General features: G+C 42.7%; 1 protein-coding gene across 6 annotated transcripts in view; it reads left to right on the top strand.

Annotated features, from left to right (window-relative positions):
* Positions 1–3,917: 3,917 nt before the first annotated feature.
* LOC137344834 (general transcription factor II-I-like) overlaps positions 3,918–27,895 on the top strand; it is a 168,879-nt gene continuing 144,901 nt past the window's right edge. For 4 of the 6 annotated variants that reach the window (XM_068008018.1, XM_068008019.1, XM_068008020.1 and 1 more), the window contains exons 1-2: positions 3,918–4,193; positions 7,203–7,269. The gene's annotated coding sequence lies outside the window, so the exon portion shown is untranslated. Of the gene's footprint in view, positions 4,194–4,217; positions 4,296–7,202; positions 7,270–27,895 lie in introns of those variants that run through there. The other 2 variants (XM_068008017.1, XM_068008016.1) reach the window with 2 other exon arrangements.

Here is a 27,895-nt window from a genome sequence, read left to right as displayed (position 1 = left end):
TTGCCTGGATGAGTGCAGCTCCAACAACACTCAAGAAGCTCGACACCATCCAGGACAAAGCAGCTCGCATGATTGGCACCCCATCCGCCACCCTAAACATTCACTTCTTTCACCACAGGCGCACCTTGCCTGCGGTGTGTACCATCCACAGGATGCACTGCAGCAACTCGCCAATTCTTCTTCGACAGCACCTCCCAAGCCTGCGGCCTCTACCACCTAGAAGGACAAGGGCAGCAGGCACATGGGAACACCACCACCTGCACTTTCCCCTCCAAGTCACACATCATCGCCGTTCCTTCATCATCGCTGGGTCAAAATCCTGGAACTCCCTCCCTACCCTATGGGAGAACCTTCACCAGACGGACTGCAGCGATTCAAGAAGGCGGCCCACCACCACCTTCTCAAGGGCAATTAGGGATGGGCAATAAACGCTGGCCTTGCCAGTGACGCCCGCATCCCATGATCAAATAAAAAAAACTCTTCCATCACCCCCATCAACCCCTCCCCTTCCCACGGCACCTTCCCGTGCGAGTGCAGGAGATGCAACACCTGCCCTTTCACCTCCTCCCTTCCCACCGTCCAAGGCCCCCAAACACTCCTTCCAGGTGAAACTGCAATTTACTTGTACTTCTTTCAATTTAGTATACCGTATTTGCTGCTCACGATGCAGTCTGCTCTACACTGGGGAGACCAAACACAGATTGGGTGATCACTTTGCTGACCGCCTCCACTCAGTCCGCAAGTGTGACCCTGACCTTTTGGTCACTTGCCATTTTAATTCTCCGTCCCACTCCCACTCTGATCTTTCTGTCTTCGGCCTCCTACACTGTTCCAATGAAGCTCAACGGAAGCTCGAAGAGCAGCACTTCATCTTTTGATTAGGCACTTTACAACCTTCTGGACTCAACATTGATTTCAATAACTTTAGATTGTAACCACTGCTCCCAATTTTTCAGATAGCAGTTGCTGGTAATGGTTCTGCTGTTGCGATTTACAGCTCCCATAGATCCATCTTTTGTTTCTTTACTTATCCCATTACCACCCTTCTTGCCTTGCACCATCATCCCTTTTGTCATTTAATCACTCCTGCCCTCCACCCTATCAGAGACCTTTTTTGTTCTTTCCTCTCCACCCCTTCCTCCCCCCACCTTCCTCTGGCTCTGTACTTGCTTAAAAACTGTTAAATCTTTAACAGTTCTGATGAAAGGTCATCGACCTGAAACGTTAGCTCTGTTTCTTTTTCCACAGATGCTGCCAGACTTGCTGAGTATTTCCAGCATTTTCTGCTTGTATTGCACTCAATCCTGGTTCCCCAACATAGTATTTACAGCACAAAAACAGGCCATTCGGCCCCCTATGCTGGGGTTCATGCTCCACGTGACTATCTTATATTTATGACCTGAAGTTTTTGACTCCCCCACAAGTGGAAATATCTTCTCTCTCTCTCTCTACACTATTGAACCCCTTCATAATATTAAAGACTATTAGGTCACTCCTCATCTTTTTCTTTTCTACAGAAAAGAGCCACAGCCTATTTAGTCTTTCCTGATTGTTATAACCTCTCAGTTTATATAAGATATTGTTATATATCCCTATTGCCCTTATGTGGAGGTATTATAGGATATTGTCGTACATCCTTTACCTCTAATAAAAGTTTGATGTCTAGGAACCATTGAAACGTCTGGTTAATACTCTTTATTAAATGAGATAGTAAAACACAACCCCTTTCATGCAGTGTATATGAGATAGGTACCAATCATAACATTATAAATCACATTTCAGGGACTCCTTCAGGAGATTGAAAGTGTGTCATCTTAACTGCTTACATTAGCCTCAGCAAGACGAGATTAAAAGTCCCCAAGGAGCTCCAGTGTCTGTATCTTTTTAAATGTTTAATTACGTCCTCCTAACGTAATGCCGTCATGTCAATGTGTTCAAACTACTTGTGATTAATCTCCCTTCAATAAGATCTGTTTACTCATTAATGAGAGACCGTTGGTATAGTTATAGCCTTCCTTCTTATCTCTTCCCCTTAAATTCTTAACACAAGCCTGTTCATACCACATTATTTCCTATAGTCTGCTTGATTGATTTAGTATATAGCTACCATATTTCTTAATCTCTTCTCATTGAAGGTTAATGAAGTAATGGGGGGAGTTTTAACCCCTCAGGACGGGCAGGACAGTGGCAGGGGTGGGGGGGGGGGGGTCAAATTCTTAAAAATGGGAAAGCCAACTCCGACCTGCCGCGAACGCGCCTACTTCCAGTTTAACCGGAGTGGGTTGGGGGGTCGGGCGAGTAACCTGATCGAGGGGCGGGTCGGTAATTATAATATGTTAATGAAGCTCCGTGCCTAAGATTTTGTCAGCTATTTGGAATTAACGTCTCCAGCACGGGTCTCCCGCCGGGAAACCCCACAGATAAAGGGAGGCAAGAACTGCCGGATCCAGCAGGTAAGTGCTTTTCCAGCACTGCTTTCAGGCCAGGAGGAACAGGTGTGCTTCCTCCCTGGCCCCCCAAGCAAACCTGCCATGATCTTCCGACCCCCCACAAACTGATCTCTCCCCCACCGTGATCCACTGACCCCCCCTTGTGATTGAATCGCTTTCCTCCCACCGCTATTTCTTCCTCACTCCTCTCCTATCCCCGCATGTGGCCTTGTACAGCAGGCTTTCCCACACAGCAGCCAGCCAGCCTCTCAATCTGGCCAGCTGCTGGGCGGGAAATTGAGTGAAACAATTCTAATGAGGTCCTGCCATTAAATTCGGCTGGACCTCCACGTTTTCTGTATTTCCCGGTTTCCCAGCGCACCCACTCCCTGCCTACCTCCCCGTATATATTGGGGCCAATGTCTCTACTAATCCAGGCCTAACCCTGCATAGCCATTGAAGAATGATTACTAACACGTGGAAAAGCTTACTATGGCTATTTTACCTAGTGCACCTATACTAACCTCCTCCTTCTCTACACTTCCCCGCAACTCTAAATTCCTCTGACTCTGGCCTTTCATCCCCCATCCCAGCTTTGGCAGCTGTGCCTCCAGTGCCTAGGCCCAAGCTCTAAAATTTCCCCTCCTCCTATTAGACTTTCCTTGAAACCCATTTCTTTGACAATGCTTTAGCTAATCTTTCCTTCTTTGGCGCAGCATCCATTATTTTCATACACCTCTGTGAAATGCCTTGGTTCATTTTTGTACATTATAGACTATATAAATGCAAGTACTTGTGAAAATTTCAATAGCCAGTTATGATCCCTGGCTATCTTTTTATGTAGATATTGGGCAGAAACAGGTGCACTCTGGATTATAGGAGATGTGAGGTCCACTTATTGAAATGACCAGTGATGCTGAACCCAAGAGAATGCCTAACATAAAATATTGAAAATTGTGACAATAATGTTCAACTATTGGTAATGTTGTTATGAAGACTCTTCTGAGATTGTTACATCTTGTCTAGTTGTCATGAATAATCAACATGCTTTGTTTATACACCAAAAGGAAATGGGTTTACAGTGATTGCAGAAAAGCAGAGTGTAATGTTTAACGTTCAAACTTTCAGCCTCTATGTTGGTTGATGGCTCTATAAAAGCATATATACATAAACATTACAGAACGTAATGTTGAAACCAAAATAAGTTAGTATATTTTATACTCTTTGGTAATAACTGTTACACGCTGCATTTTGCAACAGAATGGCTGCCATTTTTACTCCTGAGCACCACGCTGCACAAACTCAACAGAGACCTTGCTTATCTTTTTTCCAATCAAGCACTAGGTGATAACTGCCCAAGCTGTTTAACCGCGCGGCACCCTGGGTATTGTAGTTCGCGCCCCGCTGGCCGGAGCGGAGCGCCGAATGGCAGGGACTACATGGCCCGGCGTGCACTGGGACTCGTGCGCATGCGCCCCAACTTCGCACTGGCTGAAGGGAACAATAGGGACAAGGCGCCGTCAGCTTTGTCGGCTGAGCTGTAGTTCGAGTTGTGTACGGGATTTTTTTTTGAAAAAATTTTTTTTGTTTTCTTTAAACCGATCACGAAATTTTGCCCAGAGTTGAAGTAATTGATAGCTGTTCAATGACCCTGTGACCGATAATTCGAACTGCGGTCCCCCCTCTTTTATATTTTCCCTTTCTAGAATTTTCCATCGGCGGCTGCTGGGAAATTTTCGGACTCTGCGCGTCGCCACTTTTCCTGTGAGTCTACTTCTCTGCCCTTTCTTCACAACACTGCCAGCGCGGGGAGATAAGGGGGTCAGATATCGGCATCGTGTGTGTGTCTCTCTCTCTCTGCCGCATGTGCGTGTGGTACAATATTTATCGATTGAACTAAGCGTTTGAATGGCCGCGTTACTTGATTATGTTTTTATTTACTCTCCCCGTGTGGAAGGGTCTGCGGCTCTCCGCAATGTGGCTGTGCTGCTCGCGGCAGGCAGTACCGCAGCGGGCGGACCGATACACTGCCGCCCTCCATTTCAAACAGTATGTTCTCACACAACAAAAAAAAACAATTTAGTAAGAGCAGGCCCTCTGGTTGAAATTGGGATTTGAAAAGTGTTAAAAGTAGAATGCCTCGGGTTTAGGATTAATTTTTCTTTTAAAAGTAGCTTTAATATCGTTTTACTTTCCGTTCGCTTGGCGGCGGGATACAAGTACAAGTAGGTGTGTTCTTAACGTCGTGAGTGACCGAGAATGTTTTGTGCACCTATATTTACACAAGTTTAATTGAGGAGTTATGGGTTTGTATTTTTTTTAAAATAGTTTCAGTAGTGAGGGTAGTTGTGCCGCTAACGGCTTCGCATAAAGGCTGATAAATCCTGCCTTGCAACGAATCGATGGCGGTGTTGGTTTTAATGTAAGCCTAACTTGCTGAGCGATGCCGCGATTGACTGCCAGTCGTTTTGTCCAATGGGCATTCCAACAGCTGTGACGAACCTCCGGGATAGCCAATCGCCAAGTGGGAGGCGGGACGTCAATTGTTAAGTTAGGCTGAGGGAAAAAAGAATCTTGCAAAAGGGAGAAGAAAGTCGATGGCTAATAAAAGATGGAAGAATGAATTGTGATGATGTGAACGTATTTTTGTCCATTGTTGCTGTAGCACAGGAACTTGATACATTCGAAAGTCAATTATAAACGAGTGACTTGTACAGTAACATTTATATTAAATCTGAAGCCTTCAACTGGCAGTGTTGAGTAAATGACCTACATTAAGTGCAGTGAATATTTAAAAAAAAATTACAGTAGAGCTGAACTACTGTCTAAGTTTATAAGACAATTATAACTCAAATTAAGTGCAGTAAATACTAGATTAATAACATTTTGCAGAATTTGTGCCTACAGCTTGTTTGTAAAATGACCTAATTAATACGTACATCAGTTTATCATCTTGTACCTGAGATTGCAGCCCATGGACTAAAGGGGGCAGTAGTAACATAATACAGAATTGGCAAAATGACAGGAAACAGAGTAGTGGTGAACGGTTGTTTTTTGGACTGGAGGGAGGTGCACAGTGATGTTCCCTGGGGGTGGGTGCTGGGACCACTGCTTTTCTTGATATATATTAATGACTTAGACTTGAGTGTACAGGTCACAATTTCAAAATTTGCAGATGACATAAAACTTGGAAGGGTAGTAAACAGTGAGGAGGATAGTGATAGACTTCAAGAGGTGGTGGCATGGGCAGACACATGGCAGATGAAATTTAACACAGAAAAATGTAAAGTGATACATTTCGGTAGGAAGAATGATGAGAGGCAATATAAACTAGAGGGCACAATTCTAATAAACTAGAGGGCACAATTTTAAAAGGGGCACAGGAACAGAGAGATCTGGGGATATATGTTCTCAAATTGTTGAAGGTGACAGGGCAGGTTGAGAAAGTGATTAAAAAAGCATATGGGATCCTGGGCTTTATAAAGAGGCATAGAGTACAAAAGTATGCAAGTCATGACGAATCTTTATAAAAGACTGATTAGACCACAACTGGAGTATTGTGTCCAGTTCTGGACACCGCACTTTAGGAAAAATGTGAAGGCCTTAGAGAGGGTGCAGAAAAGATTTACTAGAATGATTCCAGGGATGAGGGACTTCAGTTAAGTGGATAGACTGGAGAAGCTGGGGTTGTTCTCCTTGGAACAGAGAAGGTTGTGAGGAGATTTGATCGAGGTATTCAAAATCATGAAGGGCCTAGACAGAGTAGATAGAGAGAAACCCTTCCCATTGGCGGAAGGGTCAAGAACCAGAGGGCATAGATTTAAGATGTTTGGCAAAAGAACCAAAGGTGACATGAGGAAAAACTTTTTACACAGAGTGGTTAGGATCTGGAATGCACTGCCCGAGGGGGTGGTGGAGGCAGATACAATCGTGGCCTTGAAAAGGGAACTGGATAAGTGGAGTGGGACTAGCTGGATGGCTCTTGCATAGAGCTGGTGCAGACTCGATGGGCCAAATGGCCTCCTGCGCTGTAACCTTTCTATGATTCTAGTATTTCATGAACCTTTTATGTAGATTATCTTTGTGCAACGAAGTACTTGTGCACTTCGCCAAAATTAGGAGTTTAGCTTGATTTTGTGATAACTATAAAACCAGCCAAATCTGTTTTAGGAAGCGCAGGGTCTAAGAATGCTGAGGCAGTTTTTGACTGGAATTATACTGCGCTCTGCAAACAAACCAGTGAAACCAGTCTTGGATGTCTTGCACCGCAGGATTTTAGTGTGATTGATACGCTTCTGAGTTCCATCTGCACTTTTGTGTGTGCCCAAAACCTTTACATTAATGTGCAGCATTTATAAATTGCCAGTGATTACAAAAATCCTGACAATGCTGTCGTGCAGCTTTTTGATTAACTCATTTTCAATGTGAAGAACATAAAGCTGTAATTTAGTTTCTTTCCCCTGAGAAATCCTTTCTGTTGTTAGGGGGGTCATGCTTGCTTGTCTAAAATTATTTCTCCAGAGAAACCAAAACCAATGCTTACACTATACTTAAGTTTATAGAGAAATGCCTCTACAGGCGAATCTGACTGATGCTTCTGAGGGTAACATCGGGACAAGTTGTATTTTTGATTAGCATTTTGCTAACAAGTATATCTGATATATCTACTATTGTGATATAAGTTTATTAGCCTGCTTTTGCCAATCATTATTTTGTGAAGTTGAAAGATTATGGTTATGTCAAAATATGCCTGTTTTTTGACTTTGTTCACAGACCTGGTGAGGGGGGGGGGAAGATCCAATTAACCAGGACGGAACAAAACATTAGGAACAAGAAAAAGGTAAGCTTTCTAAATAAAAGTAGAATGCATATGGGTGTTACTTGCCAAGATTTATATCCCCCAAATGATGGAGTGGTTAATATTGCACTATCCTTCTAATGGCCTATGGATAATAACTTGTCGCCTCAATAGCTCAAACTTTTATTGGCCATTTGCCAAGCTTGGTAAGTGACTTTCTTCCATCAGACTCTGGGTTCCTTTTTAAGAATGGGTGAATTGTCTCTATCGGTGAATATTAACTTCATTGCTCAGTTCATGATTGTATAGCTTTCTGTATGTTATATATGGACTAGTCCAGCATGTCATGCACCATATTGAGGACATTGCATCTCACAGGCTGATGTAGATGCAGCTTTACTAAAAAAAAATGTGCCGAGTAATGCCAATGTTGATGCTTTATCCGGGAGTAATGGGTTTTGTGATGATTTTCATACATTTATCGATTTTGTTATGCCCACTAAATTGGACTGCTTATGTAGTTGTTCTATTTTGGTCAGCTGGGTATTTGACGTGTAGAAACCCATCACTATGTTTTGAATCTCCAAACCGAGCAACTGATAAACCTCGACCTGTAGAATTTCTGTTTGCCCAATGCAGAGTGCGTATTCTTTCCCCATAGGGCTACAGTCCACTTAGATAAATTTAGAGAGCTTATGCACAGATTTACAGAGCCAAGGCTATGGAATCCCCAAGTGTGCAGAGTTACTATCTAAAACCTTGTAGCTCACTAGAATGGGCCACTAGTAAACCACCATTAGGACTTTACAACCCATTAGGATATTGGTTTGCATGGCTATCTGGAACTAAGTGCAAAGAATCCCAACCCCAGGGATAGATCCAACCTCTCCATGTCACCGATTGACTGTTATGAATGGAATCTGTCATCAACAGTGCCTTTGGAAGAATAGTACTGTGGACTTGTCTGGTTCAGATGTTGGATTACCAATACTGCCACATAGACTTAATTGAGCTCTGAACTTTGATCACTATGAAGCTACTTTGAACCAAAAGAGACTCTGTTTATTGTGTCCCCACCCTTGTCACTTAGGATAGTCACTAACTGGTCATTGGATAATTGACAAGTATGAGTTTGAGCCCTTGCTACATGGACAGGAGATACGAGTGGCATATGCGAGCAGCAGAACTGACCATAAAATTTGGGGGTGTATCACTTATCCTTCAGTGAGTGTTGACAGACTATCTGACTGGAGGAAATCATGACAGATCCCAATTTTATTCTTGCCCAACATCCACACTTGTTAAGTCCAGTAGTTTGGCAGTTAGGAGGGGATTTGATTTCCCTGCCCCCCCCCATCCCCCATTTTCTTTCCTAATGTGGATGCTGCTACAATTGTAGCGCATTTTCTGCGCTGACTGTGATCCAAAAACTTAACACACAGTGGGGTTTAAACTTGGCACTTTCATGATCTGCATGCCTCCAAGTGGATGATTTTAATTGTGAATTAACGGGGAGCTAGATTTTTGCTCTTAATTAAAACCACCAACAAATTTTCCCCCCAGAAATTTGGTAAATGCTAAAGACTAACAGTTTCTGTCCGCCAATGATTGGTTTTTGTTTATTAAATAATATTTTAGAGGAAAAATGTTTACATTTAGAAGCCCACAAAAAAGGGCAATTATGATTTTTAGTTTAATTTTGTCGACTTCATGAATGAGCTTTATTGAAAAGAATTTAAGCGCACTATTCCAAGGTCTTAGAATTTCTGATTGTAGTGCAGGGAGTTGCTGTGCTAGTACCTGCTGCCCTCACGAGAGGAACAATTGAGTGCTCAGTCGTCTTGTGGCTAGCTATTTTGCGGTATGGGGGACACGAGGGGAAATTTTTTTTGAAACGGCCAATAATTCTGTATTTCTCACTGGTAGAACTGTCTAGAATTTCTAGAAAGTGCAGGTGTTTTTTGGAGGGAAAAAGTTGGGCTATCGAGGTGTTTGTGAAATTTAAAAAATAAGGTCCGTTCCCAAGAAAATTGAGGGACTGCTGATGGCCTTCTTGAATTTTATCCATTCACATCATGTTTCAAATGGATGTGAAATTTTGATAGACAGCCAAAACATTGGGGTAATGGTTTCAAAGTTATTGTCATCAAATTTGTCAAAAAATTGAAGTGCCATTCTTGGTCTAATGAAATTTTCGGGTGGTATACCCAGTTTTGGAAAGAGGCAATGTTCTGCTTGTGGAAGTTTGTAGATTAAATTTGGTTATTAACCAAATAGTTTCAATATTACTGACACCAGAGAGTAGAAATTCTGGCAATCATGTTGAATTTAACTGATCATGCCCAGTTTTGAAAGGAGTGAGATGTTTTTTCTGGTATCAAGTCATATAAAGTTTGGTGAACAGGAATTGAACATGTTCAAAACTATGCTGATTAAAATTTTGGTGCTGCTGGTTAACATTTTCTGTTTTATTGAATAATGCCTAATTTTGAAAGGGTGTTTTGAAAGTATTGATGTTAGTCATGAAATTTGGTGATTTTGGATTAAAAACTATTATAATCAAAAAAAGGTAAGCTTGTGATGTTGCTGATAGTAAACGTGGATTATATCAAGTTAAATTCAGTTATAGAGCAGGCAAGATTTTGATGGTTGAAAATCGCATTTAAGTTTAATAACTGCACTGGTTCATAGCTATCACAGCCAGAAGAAAATGGGAACAAATGCACTTACCAATTCCACGGTCTCCAGTAGTGGGATCTCATTAATTTACATTTATAATGTGATTGCTGGAATTTTAAATTATTTCAATGACCTGAAGGCTGATAAATCCACACCATGACTTGGTATGTGCACATGGTCTACATTTTGGGGAGAAGAGGAGACATGGAGTGAAGTTTGACCTTGCATTCCTGTTGAAGGAAATGAAATGGGTTTGCTGCTCCCAGTTAGCCATGTGGTTGAACAAAGGGAGGCAATTGTGCTTTATTCATAAGATTGCTTCCTGTTGAATAACTTCTCCTTTGACTGCACCCACTTCCTCCAAATAAAAGGTGTCGCTTTGGGAACCTGTATTGGTCCTAGCTATGTCTGCCTTTTTGTGGGATACGTGAACCATTCTCTGTTCCAGTCCTACTCAGGTCCCCTCCCTCGCCTCTTTTATCGGTTCATTGATGACTGTATTGATGCCGTTTCCTGCTCTCACTCCAAACTGAAAAATTTCATCAACTCTGCTTCTAATTTCCACCCTTCCCTCGCCTTCACGTGGTTCAGCTCTGACTCTTCCCTTCCTTGACTTCTCTATCTCAGTTTCTGGGGATAGGCTGTTGACGAATATCTGTTATAAGCCCACTGACTCCCACAGCTACCTTGATCACACTTCCTCCTACTCCGCTTCCTGTAAGGATTCTATTCCATTCTCCCAGTTTCTCCGTCGCATCTGTTCTGACGATGCCACGCCAGTGCTTCCCATGTGTTTTCCTCTTTCCTCAACCGAGGATTCCCCTCCACTGTAGTTGACAGGGCCCTTGACCACATCAGTCCCATTTCCTGTACTTCTGCCCTCACCCCTTCCCCTCCCTCCCAGAACCATGATAGGGACCCCCCTGTCCTCACCTTCCTTCCCACCAGCCGCCACCTCTAGTGTGATGCCACCACCAAACACATCTTCCCCTCCCCTTTCAGCATTCCGAAGGGACCGCTCCCTCCGCGACACCCTGGTCCACTCTTCCAACACCCGCTCTCCTACCCTCGGCACCTTCCCGTGCAGGAGATGCAACACTTGCTCTTTTACCTCCTCCCTTCCCACCGTCCAGTGCCCCAAACACTCCTTCCAGGTGAAACAGCAATTTGCTTGTACCTCTTTCAATTTTGTATACTGTATTTGCTGCTCACAATGCCGACACATAAGAACATAAGAAATAGGAGCAGGAGTAGACCATACGGCACCTCGAGCCTGCTCCGCCATTCAATAAGATCATAGCTGATCTTCGACCTTAACTCCATTTTCCTGCCTGGTCTCTTCCACATTGGGAAGGCCAAATGCAGATTTCGTGATCGCTTTACGGTACACCTCCGCTCAGTCAGCAAGCCTGACCCTGAACTGCTAGTCGTTTGCCATTTTAATTCCTCATTCCCCATTCCACTTCCCACTCTGACCTCTCTGTTCTCGGCCTCTTACACTGTTCCAATGAAGCTCAACAAAAGCTTGAGGAACAGAACCTTATCCTTCGATTAGGCACTTTGTAACCTTCTGGACTCGACATTGATTTCAATAATTTCAGATCGTAACCACTGCTCCCATTTTTTCAGACAGCAGGTGCTGGTAATGATACTGATGTTGCCATTTACAGCTCCTGTCGGCCAATCTTTTGTTTCTTGTCCCATTACCACCCTCCTAGCCTTGCACCATCATAAGTGCCAATTTAACAAATTATTTTTTGGAAAACAAACACATTATGCCCATTCTGATTTGGTCATGCCTTGTCTCTGGTTTCTGTTAAATCTGAATAAACCGTTTGAAATTCTGAGCACTGGAGTATCACTAAATGCGCTTCAGGTTACTTTGTGAGATTCCATCTCTCTTCCAGTCCTCTTCTCCTCTTTCTCCCTCTTTCCCCCTCCCCCCCCCAAAAATGTTAACTATCTTCTTTATTGCTCTTTGGGACCATTCAGCCTTAATGTGCAAAAATCATTGATATTTTATTTTTATACATGTACACTAGTATATTGTTTGTGACGTCGCCCACCATCAGTTGATGAATATAAGTTTGTTTTATGTAGAAGATGGTGGCGAAGTAGGGAAAGACTTCAGAAATCTGCTCCACAGAGCCATCTAGTAGCCAGAGCCTGTAACTACAGTGTGACTGTTGACATGGAAAAGTTGAATGGGATATGTTGAGATATCATGTTTACAATGGTAAATATTGACAAAAGCATCACCAAAAATTGTGCCGACTGGAGTTAAAGTTTGTGGGCAGGTAGTATGTGCTCACGCAAGATTTTTCATAATATATTGATAGATATGAACCTGCGATAGTAATCTAATTGGATTGTGTTGAGAAATTACTAATGAAATGGGCGGGTGGGAGTCACATCTTGCATATTTGAATTCCATATTTACTTTTATACAATATAGTACTGTTAATTGAGCTAAATAAATGAATTTAGTGACAGTGACTTTAGAAGATAGTTGGGAAACAAAGTAATTTGGAAGTAGCAATCCTTTGCTAAAACGCATAAGTTAACTTAAGCGCTATGAAAAAGATAAAGGAAATCAGGAATGAAACATGCTTGGGTAAATTGGAAGCTGTTGAACTGAGTATACATTTAATGAATGATCTTCTTACCCTGAATATTTTGTGATGTGGAGATGCCGGTGATGGACTGGGGTTGACAAATGTAAGGAATCTTACAACACCAGGTTATAGTCCAACAGTTTTATTTGAAAATCACAAGCTTTCGGAGGCTTTCTCCTTCGTCAGGTGAGTGAGTGTCCTGACGAAGGAGAAAGCCTCCGAAAGCTTGTGATTTTCAAATAAAACAGTTGGACTATAACCTGGTGTTGTAAGATTCCTAACATTTGAATATTTTGTGTGAGAGGATTAACTTTGCTTTTACGGCAGTCAATTTTCAAGAGCTTTTTGATTGCCTGCTTTTTTTTGACATTTCAAGAATTATTTATTTCAATTCAGCTGCACTTCACAACTTAAAGACACTAGATTCCTTGGGCCTCCTCCCACTCCTGTCCAGCTTTTTCTCCTAGGGTCCCCAAGCCTTGAGAGGCTCCATAAAATTGCTTTTGTTAAGTTTCATTTATTTAGCTCTATTAATTCAGTTGTATTTCACCTAGAAAACTACATGCCTTGAGCTTCAGCTTTGATACGAGTTAATGTTGAGTTGAACATTATTACCATGCTTGAAAAAGTGGTTTACATTTTTATTCCTGGGGAATGTATCGATATCTTTGAACTGGCTTTGGGTTGGGCCTAAAAGCCCTCAAAATATTTCCTGTACATGGATTATTATTCCTTTCAGTGCACTTGCACAAAGTATGTACAGTTTCCACTGTAAGTAAACAACCTACTTGAATGTTGTATCACATTAAATATGCTCAGTACTACTGCACTGGCTCTTCACGAACATCAAGTGCCAAAAAGAAGGTATATGTACATCAGCCATGGAGGAATTGCATGTGTTGATAGGGCGTTCAGTTCACGATTGTAAATAAAACCGGAGGCAGAGGTGCAGTTTTAGAGAGATTCTAATTGAGGTTTATTAAAATAGCCTGAACTGTGACCAGTAATTTTTATTGCAAAGTGGAGCAAAAGTAAGACTTGAGATGTGGGTTGTTTGCCATATAGTTGGGAGAGTGATGCCTTTTGTTTTGAAGTAATATGCTAAAATAAGGCTCTGTTTTGGCCTTGCCTTTGAGTTTCATTATGAAGATTGTAATCCTGTATTGCAGGGATGTCAAAGCTTTTTGTTTCCATGGGACGCAAGTGCCTACCATGGAGGTTTGGGCGCCACATACAATGTTTAAATACATTATAAGTTGCTGATACTAAAAGATCTTGATATGATTTAGAGTTTAGCCACCCGTGAGGCAACAGCACTAAGAACAGCTCTTTCCAACCCTTGAAGCCTACAGAATTCAAATAGGTCAGATTGCCAATGCCCAGGGATTGCAGGGTAGATGATCCTGCTGTATTGTATCTCATATAGGTTTTGTTTTCTTGCTTGCGTGGATGCTGGAGTGTTTTTTCCTTTGCTGTATAGTCTACCCAGTTGTTCATGCTCGCAAAGAGAATTTCTTGGCTTCTGAAGCATATGCTAGGCAGAACTTTCAAAAAATATATTCTCCTGTAGTGTTGTTCACAGTGAGTTGGACATCGTGCTGTTTTATAATATGGCCATTATGCCATGTGAAGCACAATGATATGAATGTCAAATTGTGTTAACTACGTGGTGTATGGGATTTTTACTGGTACTTCAAATTCCTGGTTGTCTATTTTTCCATGAAAACTAAATTGGTGGCCTTATTAGTATTCTATGATCCTTTACTTATGAACTCAATTTTTATCTCAACTTTTTAAAAGCCCAGCATATACTGCAAGTTGATAGGCAAAATGTATTAGGTTGCAGATAGGCAATGAGTATTCAGTGGCCTTGGAGAGGGAAGGAGGAGGTCGTTGTGTTTGTCAGTACTGGGATGTGGTCCTGGTGTTTGGCAGAACTAGGGTGGAGGTCCTGGAGTTTGGTAGCATTGCAGTGGGAGTGTTAAAGTTTTTTAGCACTGGGTTTAGTAATGGGTGGGGGTGGGGGTTGATCCTGAGATTTAGCAATACTGAGTGTGAGCGGTCTTGAGGTTTAGTAGGAATTCTGGGGTTTGGTAGCACTCCTGCCATTTCCAAAGCCCAGGACACATGATGTTGAGATGTACCAGGTTGGGGGTGAATACATGATGTTCAGCAGTAGTGGGAAAAGGTTGGGAATGATGGGACTGATGAATTGTTTGTGAAGTTAACAAAACTGGGATGGAGTTCCTCAGGTTTTTGAGCACTGATGGATGTCTTGGGGTTTGGCGGCACGGAGGTGGGTTCTGGGATTTGGTTTTATTGAAGGGTTGCTCCTGCAATTTGGCAGCAATGGGGGATTGTTTTGGGGTTTGTGACCACTAGGGGAGGACTTCAGTAGCACTGCAGAAGTGGAGTTTGGGGATTTCAGATAACTGAAAAGTAGAAGGTGTAGTTAATACAATGGAAGAATGTCAAAATTCAAGAAGTCATAATAAACTTGCAGAATGGGCATATAATTGGCAAATGAATTTCAATATAAATAAGTGTGAGGTGGTGCATTTTGGTAGGAAGAATGGGGCCACATACTGCTTGGACAATAAGAGTAAATGGGGTAGAGGAGCAAAGCGATCTCGGGATACAGATACACAAATCGCTAAAAATAACGCAGGATAATATGACCATTTTTAAAAAAAAAGCAAACCAAGCACTGGGGTTCATTTCTAGAGGGATAGAATTGAAAAGCAGAGAAGTTACGTTAAACTAGCATTGAATCTTGGTTAGACCACACTTGGAGTACTGTGCACAGTTCTGGTCTCCATATTATAAAAAAGATATAAAGGCATTGGAGTAGATGCAAAAAAGATTCACAAGGATGATGCCAGAACTGAGAGGATATCCTTATCAGGAAAGGCTGAACAGGCTTGTGGTTCTTTTCTCTAGAAAAGAGAAGGCTCAGGGGTGACCTGATAGAGGCCTTTAAGATAATGAAGGGGTTTGATAGGGTAGAGAAAATGTTTTCACTTGTGGGGAGTCTAAAACTAGAGGTCATCAATATAAAATAGTCACTAATAAATCCAATAGGGAATTCAGGAGAAACCTCTTTACCCAAAGAGTGGTAAGAATGTGGAATGCGCTATCACGAGGAGTAGTTGAGGCAAATAACATAGATGCATTTAAGGGGAAGCTAGATAAGCACACGAGGGAGAAAGGTATGCTGATAGGGTTAGATGAAATGGAAAGGAGGAGGCTCATGTGGAGCATAAACGCTGACATAGACCAGTTGGGCTGAAGGGCCTGTTTCTGTGCTGTAGACTCGATGTAATGTGGGATTTGGCATCACTGGAAAGGTCACAGCAGGGGAGGAAAATAATTTTCAAGGAGGTTTGTACGTAGCCAGTGATCATGATTTTTTTAATTAGTCTTCGTTTTCAGACTCTTAACAGGTTAAAAAGAAAAGTCTGTTTTGATTAACATAAATTTACATATGGCATATAGAGACAGTCCCAAATATATTGGCAGAGTGAGGCATCTCGTGGCATATGCCGTGAGTTGGATTTTTTTTCCTCGCCCTTCGGCTCCAATTATTTTTGCGTCGCAAGTTGCTGGCAGTATGACTTGATAATGGCGGGGCGAGGTCAACAGGGCATGAGAGATCTTGGTGAAGGTAGTCTATCTTCTTAACCAATCAAATTTAAGGATGGAGAAAGAAGCAGAGAGATACAGAAAGAGAAATAGAGAGGAAAAGAAAGATTGGATACAGAGAGAAAAGAGACAAAGAAAAAGTAAGAAAAAAATGTAATATATAAAGTACCTAGGAACAATTTACTACCTGCAAGAATGAGACGCCACGGTTTCAATTGTTCCCATGCTGGGCCTGCAAGGCTGAGTGGCATGTCAGGACCATAAATCACCCCATTAGCAGGCTCCTTACACTGTGAAATAGCAGCCCTAACTTTCTGCGGCCAGTTTAATTCATAATTACGGCGCAAATCCAGAAATTTCTTGGCACTAGCGGGGAGGTTGACGGCGAGCTACAGTTATTCAAGGCTCACGGAGGAGAGGCGCAAATTGTCCAGCAATTTGTGACGATTCGCAATTTGCGGCGTATCTCTTCCTCGCCACAAATTGCTGGGCTTTTAACTAATAACGGGGGGTGCGCCATGAACTTGTCGTTATTTTCCCAGCAAATTCTGGGCCATTGTTTTGTGTCAGAATATCAAAAGTTTCATATTTTTATTTATTCTGGTGTGTGTGGTGAGTTTGGCTATTGTAGCTATATAAACAATTTTAACACTAAATTGCCCACTATCTGTTGCATTGGAAAATAAGTGGAGAAAAAAATTTGTAATGGAGGGTTGTAAGAGGGATTTCTGAACAAAATGTGGAGATGAAATGGGGAAAAATTGCTGCGAGGACATGAATTTGGGGCTGTCCTGGAGTTCAAGGAGGAAGGTGTTTGCAAAAATGGCAATGAAAATCATTTCAGGTTCGACCCACGGCTGAGTTTGGGGAGGTGTTTGTGACATTTGGTGAGGTTGTATGGTGGGAGGAGTAGGAGGCTGTGGCAGGCAAAGTTAACGTGCAATTTGTGGGTACCAACGAAAAAGATGGCGCAAATGGGGAATTTGGGTTAGCAGAGGGAGGCTTCGTTTGAGGAGTATGGCAGTGGGGAGAACAGAGAGGCAGGTTGGAGAAGTTTGAGTCAATGTATCATGGGATCGGGACCTTGGCTCAGGGTTGAGCAGGTGGGCTGAAATGATAGAATGGGCTGGGACAGAAGCTATAGGGTCAAGAATAGGAGCAGGGAAAAGCGGGAACAAAATTGGAGGCAAATAGAATGCACTTTTAGAGCGGAAGGAAGCCAGTAAAATGATTTCAAACATAAGTTGAGAACATTATAGGCTGTTTTTTTAAAGTGTAGAACCATAGGCTGCTGCAGAGAAACACAGTTTAGAGATGTAGCAATTGCATGCTTAGCAGTTGGAAGATGGGGAGCATGAGGCGTTATAGTACCAGCTAAAGGCAGGAGGCACATCGTGACAGGCAATGGTTTATGTATGGAATTGCTATTATAAATTGTTTGGAGGCAGTTTCCATTCTAAATCATCACATAAAAAGCACTATTCTAAATCATGATACAGGAAGTGAGGATTGTAGACAAGTGTGCATACGCACTTAATAATGAATAGATTGATTCCCAAGATGAAAGTTCTAAAACAAGAAAGCACAGTTGGCCTAACCACTGTTTTGTGTGTGTCTCTCTCTCTCAAACTGGGGCAGGGGGAGGGTCATGGGATTTAGTAGCAAGGGGGACGGTCTTGAACTTGGACAGCACTGGGGAGTTTTGCTGGGTTTTGATAGAACTGATGGAATTTGGCATCGACTGGTGGAGCTCCTTTGATTTTTCTGCACTTTTGGGGAGAGGGGTAGGGGAGGTATTAGGATTTGGGAGCACTGCAGTGGGGGAACGTTGGGGTTTCACAGAATTGGGGTGTGCAGTGTGGAGATTTGCTCACAGGAATTCCTGAGGTCTGGCAGCACTTGAGGGAGAGGATATGAGGTGTGGTAGTATAGAGGAAAGACAAAGAACTAATAAGATTTCACTCTCTATTGAAATACATGCCTCCTTCAGTAAATGATAAAACCTGTATCTACTACATTTTTAAAATTACCTGAGTTCTGTTTGCTTGTGATATTTTTAATTTCAAGGCTAAAAATTCCTTTGTTTTGTCACTTGGCCATGTCAGACATAAACATTGCGAAAACTCACCTCAGATCATTTATCTTCGATAAAGCCTCAAAGTTAACTTTTGCGGTTATTAGATTTGTTGTCTTGCACACATAGGTGTTTTTCCCACTCACTTGCAAGGTGCCAAATCTTATAAACAAAATGTGGGTAGTGTAAATGTTCATTAAACTTAGAAGGGAAAGATTTTTTAAAAATTCTCAGGATGTGGGCATTGCTGGCAAGGCTGGCATTTATTGCCCATTCCTAGTTACCCTTGAGATGGTGGTGCTGGGTGGTCTTGAACCGTTGCAGTCTGTGTAGTGAATGTGCTCCCACAATGCTGTTAGGTTGGGAGTCCTTCCAGGTGGCGGAGGCCACGGGTTGGGAGGTGCTGCTAAAGAAGCCTTGGGGAGTTACTGCAGTGCATCCTGTAGTTAGTCACACTGCGGACACAGTAGGTCAGTTGTGCATGTTTGGGCTACTGGATGAAGTTCCGATCAAGTAGACTGCTTTGTCCTGGATGATTAACTTCTTTCTTGCAGTTGCATCCATCCTCGCAATTGTAGAGTATTCCATCACCCTCCTGACGTGCCTTGTGGGTGGTGGAGAGGCTTTGGGGAGTCAGGAGGTGAGCCACCTGCTGCCAAGCCCCTTACCTGCTCCAGTAGCCACGGCATTTATGTGCCTTATCTAGATGAGTTTCTGGTCAATGGCGAGTCTTGGAGAGGTGGGTGCTCGACGATCATAATGCCATTGAATGTCAAGGTTAGGTTCTCTTTGGGATTATCATTTCCTGGCAGTTGTGTGGCACGAAAGTTACTTGCACTTATCACCCCAATCCCCAGTTTCACTAGGGCTCCCAGGTGCCACACTTGGTTGAATACTACCTTGATATCAAGGGCAGTAACCTCTGGAATTCAGGTTTTGTATCCATATTTGGACTAAGGCTTCAATGAGGTCTGGAGCTGAGTGGTCCTGGCAGAACCCAAACTGAGTATTGGTGAATAAATATCGCTTGAGAGTGTCATTGATTCCTTCCATTACTTTGATTGGTAATAGGCTTTTAGGGCGGTAATTTGGCTGGGTTGGATTTAACCTGCTTTTTGTGGACAGGACATATGAGTAATTTTCCACATTGTTGGGTAGATGCCAGTGTTGTTGCTGTACTGGAACTGCTTAGCTAGGGACGAGGCTAGTTCTGGAGCACAGGTCTTCAGTGCTGCAGCCGGGATGTTGTCTGGGCCCGTAGCCTTTGCTATGTCCAGTGTACTCGGCTGTTACTTGATGTCACGTGGAATGAATTGAACTGACTGTGATGGTGGAACCTCGAGACCGAGAAGGATTATTCACTCGCCACTTCCGCTGAAGATGGTTGCTGATGCTTCAGCCTTGTCTTTTACACTTACATGCTGGGCTCTGCTATCGTTGAGGATGGGGATGTTTATGGTGCCTCCATTATCCACCGGTGATGGAGGAGTGAGGGATATGCTGGGCCATGAAGTTATAAATTGTGGTGGTATACAATTCTACTGTTGGTCACAGTGCCTCATGGATGCTCAGTTTTGACCTGTGAGATCTGTTCTTAATCTGTCCCACTTAGCACGGTGCTACTGCCACATGATACGATGGAGGGTGACTGACTTGGTCTCCAAGAACTGTGTGGTGGTCACTCCTAGCAATGCTGTCATGGACAGACTCATCTGTGATGGGTAGGTAGATGAGGACGAGGTCAAGTAGGTCATTCCCCCATGTTTTTTCACCACCTGCCGCAAGCCCAGTCTGGCAGCTCCTCCATTCAGTGGTGGTACCACCGAGCCACTCTTGGTCTTGGACGTTGGAGTCCCCCACCCAGAGTGCGTTCCGTGCCCTTGCTACCCTCTGCTTCCTCCAAGTGGTGTTCAACATGGGGGAGTACTGGTTCATCAGCTAAGGGAGAATGCTAGGTGGTAATTAGCTGGAGGTTTCCTTGCCCATGTTTGACTGGAGACTTCATAGGGTCTGGAGTCAATGATGAGGGCTCCCAGGGCCACTCCCCTTCCCCCTGGACAGTATACCACTGTTCCCCTCTCATCTGGTGATCTGTCCTGCTGGTGGGACAGGACATACCCAGGGATGGTGATGGACATCAACTGATAGATATGATTCTATGAGTATGACTGTCAAGCTGTTACATGACTAGTCTGTGGGACAGCTCTCCCAACTTTGGCATTAGTCCCCAGATATTAGTGAGGAGGACTTTGCAGGATCGACTCGACCGGGTGTGACTTTGTTGTGTCCTGATTCAGAGCCTACGTCGTAGCTGAGTGGCCCATCCGGTTTGATTCTTGTTTTTTCTTTCTAGCGTGTTTGATACAACTGAGTGGCTTGCTTGGCCATTTCAGAGGGCAGTTAGGATTCAACTACTTTTAATTACATTTAGAACATAAGAAATAAGAACGGGAGGTCATACAGCCCCTCGTGCCTGCTTGCCATTCAATAAGATCATGGCTGATGATCTACCTCAGCTGCACATTCGCGCCCTATTCCCATATCCCTTGATTCCCTTAGTGTCCAAAAATCTGTCGATCTCAGTCTTGAATATACCCAACCACTGAGCATCCAGAGCCCTCTGAGGTAGATAATTCCAAAGATTCACAGCCCTCTAAGTGAAGAAATTTTTCCTGATCTCGGTCCTAAATGGCCGACCCCTTATCTGAGATTATGACCCCTAGTTCTAGACTTTCTAGCCAAGGAAAAGAGCCTTTCAGCGTCTAGCCTGTCAAGCCCTCGAAGAATTTTATACGTTTCAATGAGTTCACCTCTCATTCTTCTAAACTCCAGAGAATATAGACCCATTCTACTCAATCTCTCCTCGTAGGAGAACCCTCATCCCAGGAATCAATCTCGTGAACCTTTGTTGCACCCTCTAAGGCAAGTATATCCTTCCTTAGCTAAGGAGACCAGTACTCCAGGTGTGGTCTCACCAGAGCCCTAAGTAATGGCAAGAGAACCCCCTTCCTCTTGTACTCCAACCCCCTTCCTCTTGTACTCCAACCCCCTTCCTCTTGTACTCCAACCCCCTTCCTCTTGTACTCCAACCCCCTTCCTCTTGTACTCCAACCCCCTTCCTCTTGTACTCCAACCCCCTTCCTCTTGTACTCCAACCCCCTTCCTCTTGTACTCCAACCCCCTTCCTCTTGTACTCCAACCCCCTTCCTCTTGTACTCCAACCCCCTTCCTCTTGTACTCCAACCCCCTAGCTAGCACTAATCCTTGTGGCACCTCACTAGTTACAACCTGCCAAACCGAAAATGACCCGTTTATTCCTACTCTATTTTCTGTCCGTTAACCTATCCTCAATACATGCTAATCTGTTACACCCAATCCCATGAGCCCTGATCTTGTGTAACAACCTCTTGTGTGGCACCTTATCAAATGCCTTTTGGAAATCCAAATATATTACATCCACTGGTTCGCCTTTATCAACCCTGCTAGTTACACCCTCAAAAAAAACCGAATAGATTTGTCAAACACGATTTGCCTTTCATAAAACCATGCTGACTCTGCCTAATCATATCATAATTTTCTAAGCGTCCTTAATAATAGATTCTAGCATTTTTCCTACTACCAGTGTCAGGCTAACTGGCCTATAGTTCCCTGTTTTCTCTCCCCCTCCTTTCTTGAATAGCAGGATTATATTTGCTACCTTCCAATCCACGGGGACGTTCTGGAATACGAACATACGAATTAAGAGCAGGACTAGGCCATTTGGCCCCTCGAACCTGCTCTGCCATTTGATAAGATCGTGGCTGATCTGATTGTGACCTCAACCCTACTTTCCCGTCTACCTATTACAACTTTTGACTCCCTTGTTAATCAGGAATCTGTCTAACTCAGCCTTAAAAATATTCAATGACCCTGCCTTCACTGCTCTCTGGGGAAGGGACTTCCACAGACACGACCCTCAGCGAAAAAATTTCTCCTCATCTCCGTCTTAAATGGGAGACCCCTTATTTTTAAACTATGGCTGCTAGTTCTAGTCTCTTCCACAAGGGACGACATCCTCTCAGCATCTATCCTTCTAGTCCCTTCAGGATCTTATATGTTTCAATAAGATCACCTCTCATTCTTCTAAACTCCAGTGAATACAGGCCTAACTTGTCCAACCTTTACTCATAAGATAACCCCCTCATCCCAGGAATCAGTCGAGTGAACCTTCTCTGAACCGCCTCCAAAGCAATTATGTCCTTTCTTAAATAAGGAGACCAAAACTGCACACAGTATTCTAGATGTGGTCTCACCAATGCCCTGTACAACTGTAGCAAAACATCACTATTATATTCCATTCCCCTGGCAATAAATTCCATTTGCCTTCCTAATCACTTGCTGTACCTGCACTTTTTGTGATTCATGTACTAGGACACCCAGATCTCTCTGTACCTCAGAGTTCTGCAATCTCTCTCCATTTAAATAATATACTGCTTTTCTATTCCTCCTGCCAAAGTGGACAATCCATGGAATTCTACAAGATCATAACCAATGCAGCCGCCATCTCTGCAGCCACCTCTTTTAAATCCCTAGGCAAAATGGAGATTGCAGGGGCTTCCCATGATTGGTTGTTATCCATGTCAATAAAGTGGAGCCAAGAAAAACAATGGAAAAAATTGGCAAGCCCAACTCAATTAAATTCATCTTCCACCTAGGAAATATAAACTGAAATACTGAACTGTGATTTTTGACTCTCCATTGTGAAAAATAAATATTTCAATAAAGACACTTGGTTTTGCTTTTGTAATTGTAAGTAATAGAAGTGCAGCAGCTGCTAACTTGTTGGCATGTATGTTTCTTTTTCTCACACGCACACATCCTAAATACTTCTTAATAGGGTAAACCATTAATAGTTTACATTTATCTGGGGGGGAAGAAACTCTCAGACATTTGGCAGAGCAATAGCTGTGGGGAAAAATATGAATTTCAAGCTCTGATGCAGAAATTGAGGTCTTTAGGTAAAAACCTTAATAGGAACGTAATACATTTCTAGCTGTAGGTTTAATCATGTTGTGAAATATGCTATTTTATTATGTTAGCTTATTTGAGTTGGGGAATTGATAAATGGTGTGTGACACCTTTTCAGAAGTGTTTTCAGTGATTTGATTGGCTCGCCCCCTTTTTAAGAAATTTTCATGTGACCAAGTTGCAATTAATAAATTCCAATTACTGTTCGTTCATTTGCTTATCAATCAGGTTAAGGAAATTTACACTGAGCAATAATAAGTTTGCATATCAGCCAGTCAACTAAAAATTTGGATATAAAGATTTGCATGAAACTAGCCTGTGCCAAGTGTGATACTACAATGTGTTGCTCAGGTGACGGGAATTGTGCACAGATAAGGCATTTTTTATTATTTAGTGATTGAGTCCAAAAAAATTAACTTTTTAAAGACCTGTTCAAATCCCTGTTGGGGAAGAGAACAACAAACTGTTGCACGTACCAACTTGGAGCATTACTGCTTATACTGCATCTTACCCTGTCCCCTTTTCCTGGGGAAACCCCTTGAGGGTGAATAAATGAAAACTTGGGATGCTGAAAATTTGGCTGAGAATTTTTTTTTTAAAGTAAACATGTAAAAGTGATCATATGGCAAAGCAGAAATTTACTAATATTTGTAGAAGGGTAGACTTCCATTCAAGTTATTGCCAACTTTTTGTATCTATGGGCTTTTAATTATCTGCGCAATCTCTACCAGGATGTCCCAGCTGACCTGAGTTTTTTGGACTGTTAAATGCAGACCTCAAACACTGGAAGAGGAGTAGTGAACTTTTAGAAGATTGTAGAATTGTCATGACATTTTTCAAAGATCTAGTAAAGCAAAGTTTGTTAAGTGTGCACATAGTTAAAAAGATGTTGATTTAAAGGGATACTTGCTCAGGTGGTTAATTTCTCGAGGCATTTCAGTGGTAAAACTGGTTTATAGGAACAGTATATGCGGCTGTTGCTTTTTGGGCATGATTCTTAGCACTGTAACAGATTCATTATATCTGTAGACTGGAAGAGCCTTAGATAATCAAATTCATTTCCAAGAATTGGGATCCATTGTGCTGAATAATGACTATTCATCATAAACAGATGGATATAGAGTCATTGAGTGGATGCTGAGTCATTGACTATATTCAAGGCTGAGATGGATAGATTTTTGGACTCTGGGGAATCAAGGGATATGGGGATCGGGCAGAAAGTGTAGTCAAGGTCTTAACAGATGAAGTATAGTCAGCAAATTTCATGAATATATTTTGCGTATTCTGTGTTGACCGGAGGTCACCGGTTACGGTTACTGGCTTAGTACAAAGAGGAGAAGGGTCAATTCTCTCTTAACTCTCAATTCGCTTTATTCACGCCGTTAGATCATATACATATAGCTTATATGTCTGGTTAGATATAGACATGCATTTTGCACCAGGTTATACAGTTTTACACCCAAACTAGGATCACCATTGACCAGAAACTTAACTGGACCAGCCATATAAATACTGTGGCTACGAGAGCAGGTCAGAGGCTGGGTATTCTGCGGCGAGTGACTCACCTCCTGACTCCCCAAAGCCTTTCCACCATCTACAAGGCCCAAGTCAGGAGTGTGATGGAATACTCTCCACTTGCCTGGATGAGTGCAGCTCCAACAACACTCAAGAAGCTCGACACCATCCAAGATAAAGCAGCCCGCTTGATTGGCACCCCATCCACCACCCTAAACATTCACTCCCTTCACCACCGGCGCACTGTGGCTGCAGTGTGCACCATCCACAGGATGCACTGCAGCAACTCGCCAAGGCTTCTTCGACAGCACCTCCCAAACCCGCGACCTCTACCACCTAGAAGGACAAGGGCAGCAGGCGCATGGGAACAACACCACCTGCACGTTCCCCTCCAAGTCACACACCATCCCGACTTGGAAATATATCGCCGTTCCTTCATTGTCGCTGGGTCAAAATCCTGGAACTCCCTTCCTAACAGCATTGTGGGAGAACCGTCACCACACGGACTGCAGCGGTTCAAGAAGGCGGTTCACCACCACCTTCTCGAGGGCAATTAGGGATGGGCAATAAATGCTGGCCTCGCCAGCGACGCCCACATCCCGTGAACGAATAAATAAAAAAAAAACACCCACTAGGTTTCTCTGACACTCCCTGAGTGGTCACAGAATATAAAGGATAATACCTGAAAAGAGAGCTGACGCTGGCCAGGCGTTTCATTCTCTCTCTCTCTTTCGACGTCGTCTCTACGTCCCTGACGTAGGTTCTTCCACTTCCACGATGGTTGGTCTCCGGATTCTTCGCTCTGGCTCCACGCCCCAGATTCCTCATTCTTATTCCGAATCTTATCTCTTCAAGCTGTATTGTCTCTTTCTCCCGTTGGTTTAGGCTTGCCCGCCTAGTCTTGTGTCTTCTCCTCATTGGCTCTGTCCCGAGGACTTGGGTAGCATTACCTCATTACTCCTTTTCTAAATAAGGACTTGTGTCTTATCACATCTCCTTTGTCTTTCACAAAACTTAGCTAATTCAAACTGGTTCCAGCCAGCTCAGGCCAGCGACTGAACTGAGGTTACTTAAGTTCAAAAGTTTATTTTGCCAGTGTGTCAGCAGCTGGGAATCTCAGGTTACTGCAGCCCCTACCTGTTTGGGCATTGGCTTCCAGAGTTCCAAGCAAGTTCCCAGTGATGTCTACCCATTAATGAGCCAGAATGACAGGTTAATCAGTTATGTTCTGGAATACAGTGGTCATGCCTGGTTCAGACATCCATCTGCCACAGAGGATTGACGCAGTTCTAATCGTGCATTTATAACCATGTTACCTGGGAGCCACCTCAACTGCAAAGAAATCCTGCTGACCGCGCCCCCCCCCGGATAGTCATTAGTTTGTCACAGAACTGACGGTGCAGGTTTGAGCCCAAACTGGGTGGACAGCAGGTACCAGAAATTCTTTGAGTGGCATGGTGAGACGTAGCACTCACCATTAAATGTGAACGCGTTCGTCTTTCCTCCTGACCATACTACACCCTGTCAAATGGTGGCTCTCCCAGTTGGAAGTGTGGAGCTTCAGCAGGAACTGCTTTCCACTCGGCATTGAACCATGGACATATGAATGAGTGAATGTTCTCAAACCTGGACTTCAGGTAACTCCTTCCAGTAGCTTTTTTCCCCCCAAGTCTCTCTTTCCTCTTCAGGTACATGCTGAACATCTGCCTTTAGTGTGATGGAAGAAGGGGGCAATTTCTCACCATAACTGCTTACATAATACTTTGCAAATCCAGTAATTGTGGGACAATGAAATGCTGAATTGTTCATCACGTGAAATTCATTCGCGTGTGTATCATTTGTTAACATTAGCAAATGAACGTCAAAAAAATATGTGCTGTACCAACTGAAAGTGACCAAACCAGCTAGACAAATGATAGCAAGTGATTACATAAAGGTGGGACAAGCTCCTGCATTTTAATAGTGTACTGCAATAAACCATGCTCCTCCATGGGCACCGAAACCGATTTTTACTATTTAGGATCATCTCGTTTACGTTTAATGGAACATATGTTTTTTTTAGGAATGATGATTGGACAAAGAGAACAGTTTATTGAATTTGAAACCACCCAATAAGTACTGGTTTTATCTGATACTCTATACCAGTAGCTTGGGATTTAATGAATATGGCACACAATTAATTGTACACGAGTTAACCCAAATCAAGATTATAGCAACATTACAGAAAAGGATGCCTGTTTCCTTAAAATGGAAAATTAATTTGGAATTGCAGCATGGAGGGATTTCTTTCTGAAGGTGGTAGAAGAAAATCTGTGCTGAGTGGATTGTTGTTGTTGCATCAATAACTTTGGAAAGGCTTCATCAGTTTAACCAACGTTCATAAATGATTTTTTTTCTCCAACAGTTACTATCTTAAATGGATGTAGTGGGAGGAACGTGTGGATGTGTGCACATGTGTATCCAGAACTACCTACCTCAATAATTTGAAAAATAGTTGTTCATTCTAGGCTCTTATCCAAACTTTATACGTGACTTCCTCAGAAATAGGGTTCCTTTCACAAATGGGCATTCTGACGTTATTTTGGTGTTGAAATCCTCCCTGAGTACTATATCTAATGTGCTAGGTGGTGTACTGCAATGTAGTTCAAACATCAACCGTCTGAATATTGTCCTGTTATTTTTACTCAGCGTGTTGGGAGCCAGATAATTTTTGTACAAGTTTTAATATAGCTTTAATTTTAGAACTTGTTGAGGACTACATTTAAATAAAGGTTGCTTTTAATTCAAATACACTTAACAAAAGCTACCCTAACCTATGGATTGTTCATACTGAATAAACTAAAAGCTTTAAATTAAAATGTTCCTATCTGATTTTGACAGCCAGGAAAATTTGTAGTTTTTAATTGATTGTTTGGTACATGTCCTTCAGTGGAAGTGAGTACTTGCATTAAACTACATTTTTTTGCATTGGTATCTTTTTAAAAGTAAAAAAAAATAAATGTTGAGATTTTTGCCACACTATCACTGAGTGAGTAATAATCCCCCATGGCTGTTCGTGTGATGCACATTCATCCAACTTGAACCTGACTGGTATTAGTCATGAACCTGCTGCTGAAACTCTCATCCATGCTTTTGT

This window comes from Heptranchias perlo, chromosome 28 (assembly GCF_035084215.1).
Source record: "Heptranchias perlo isolate sHepPer1 chromosome 28, sHepPer1.hap1, whole genome shotgun sequence".
Taxonomy (NCBI): Eukaryota; Metazoa; Chordata; class Chondrichthyes; order Hexanchiformes; family Hexanchidae; genus Heptranchias; species Heptranchias perlo.
This window is presented reverse-complemented; position numbering and strand designations above follow the sequence as displayed.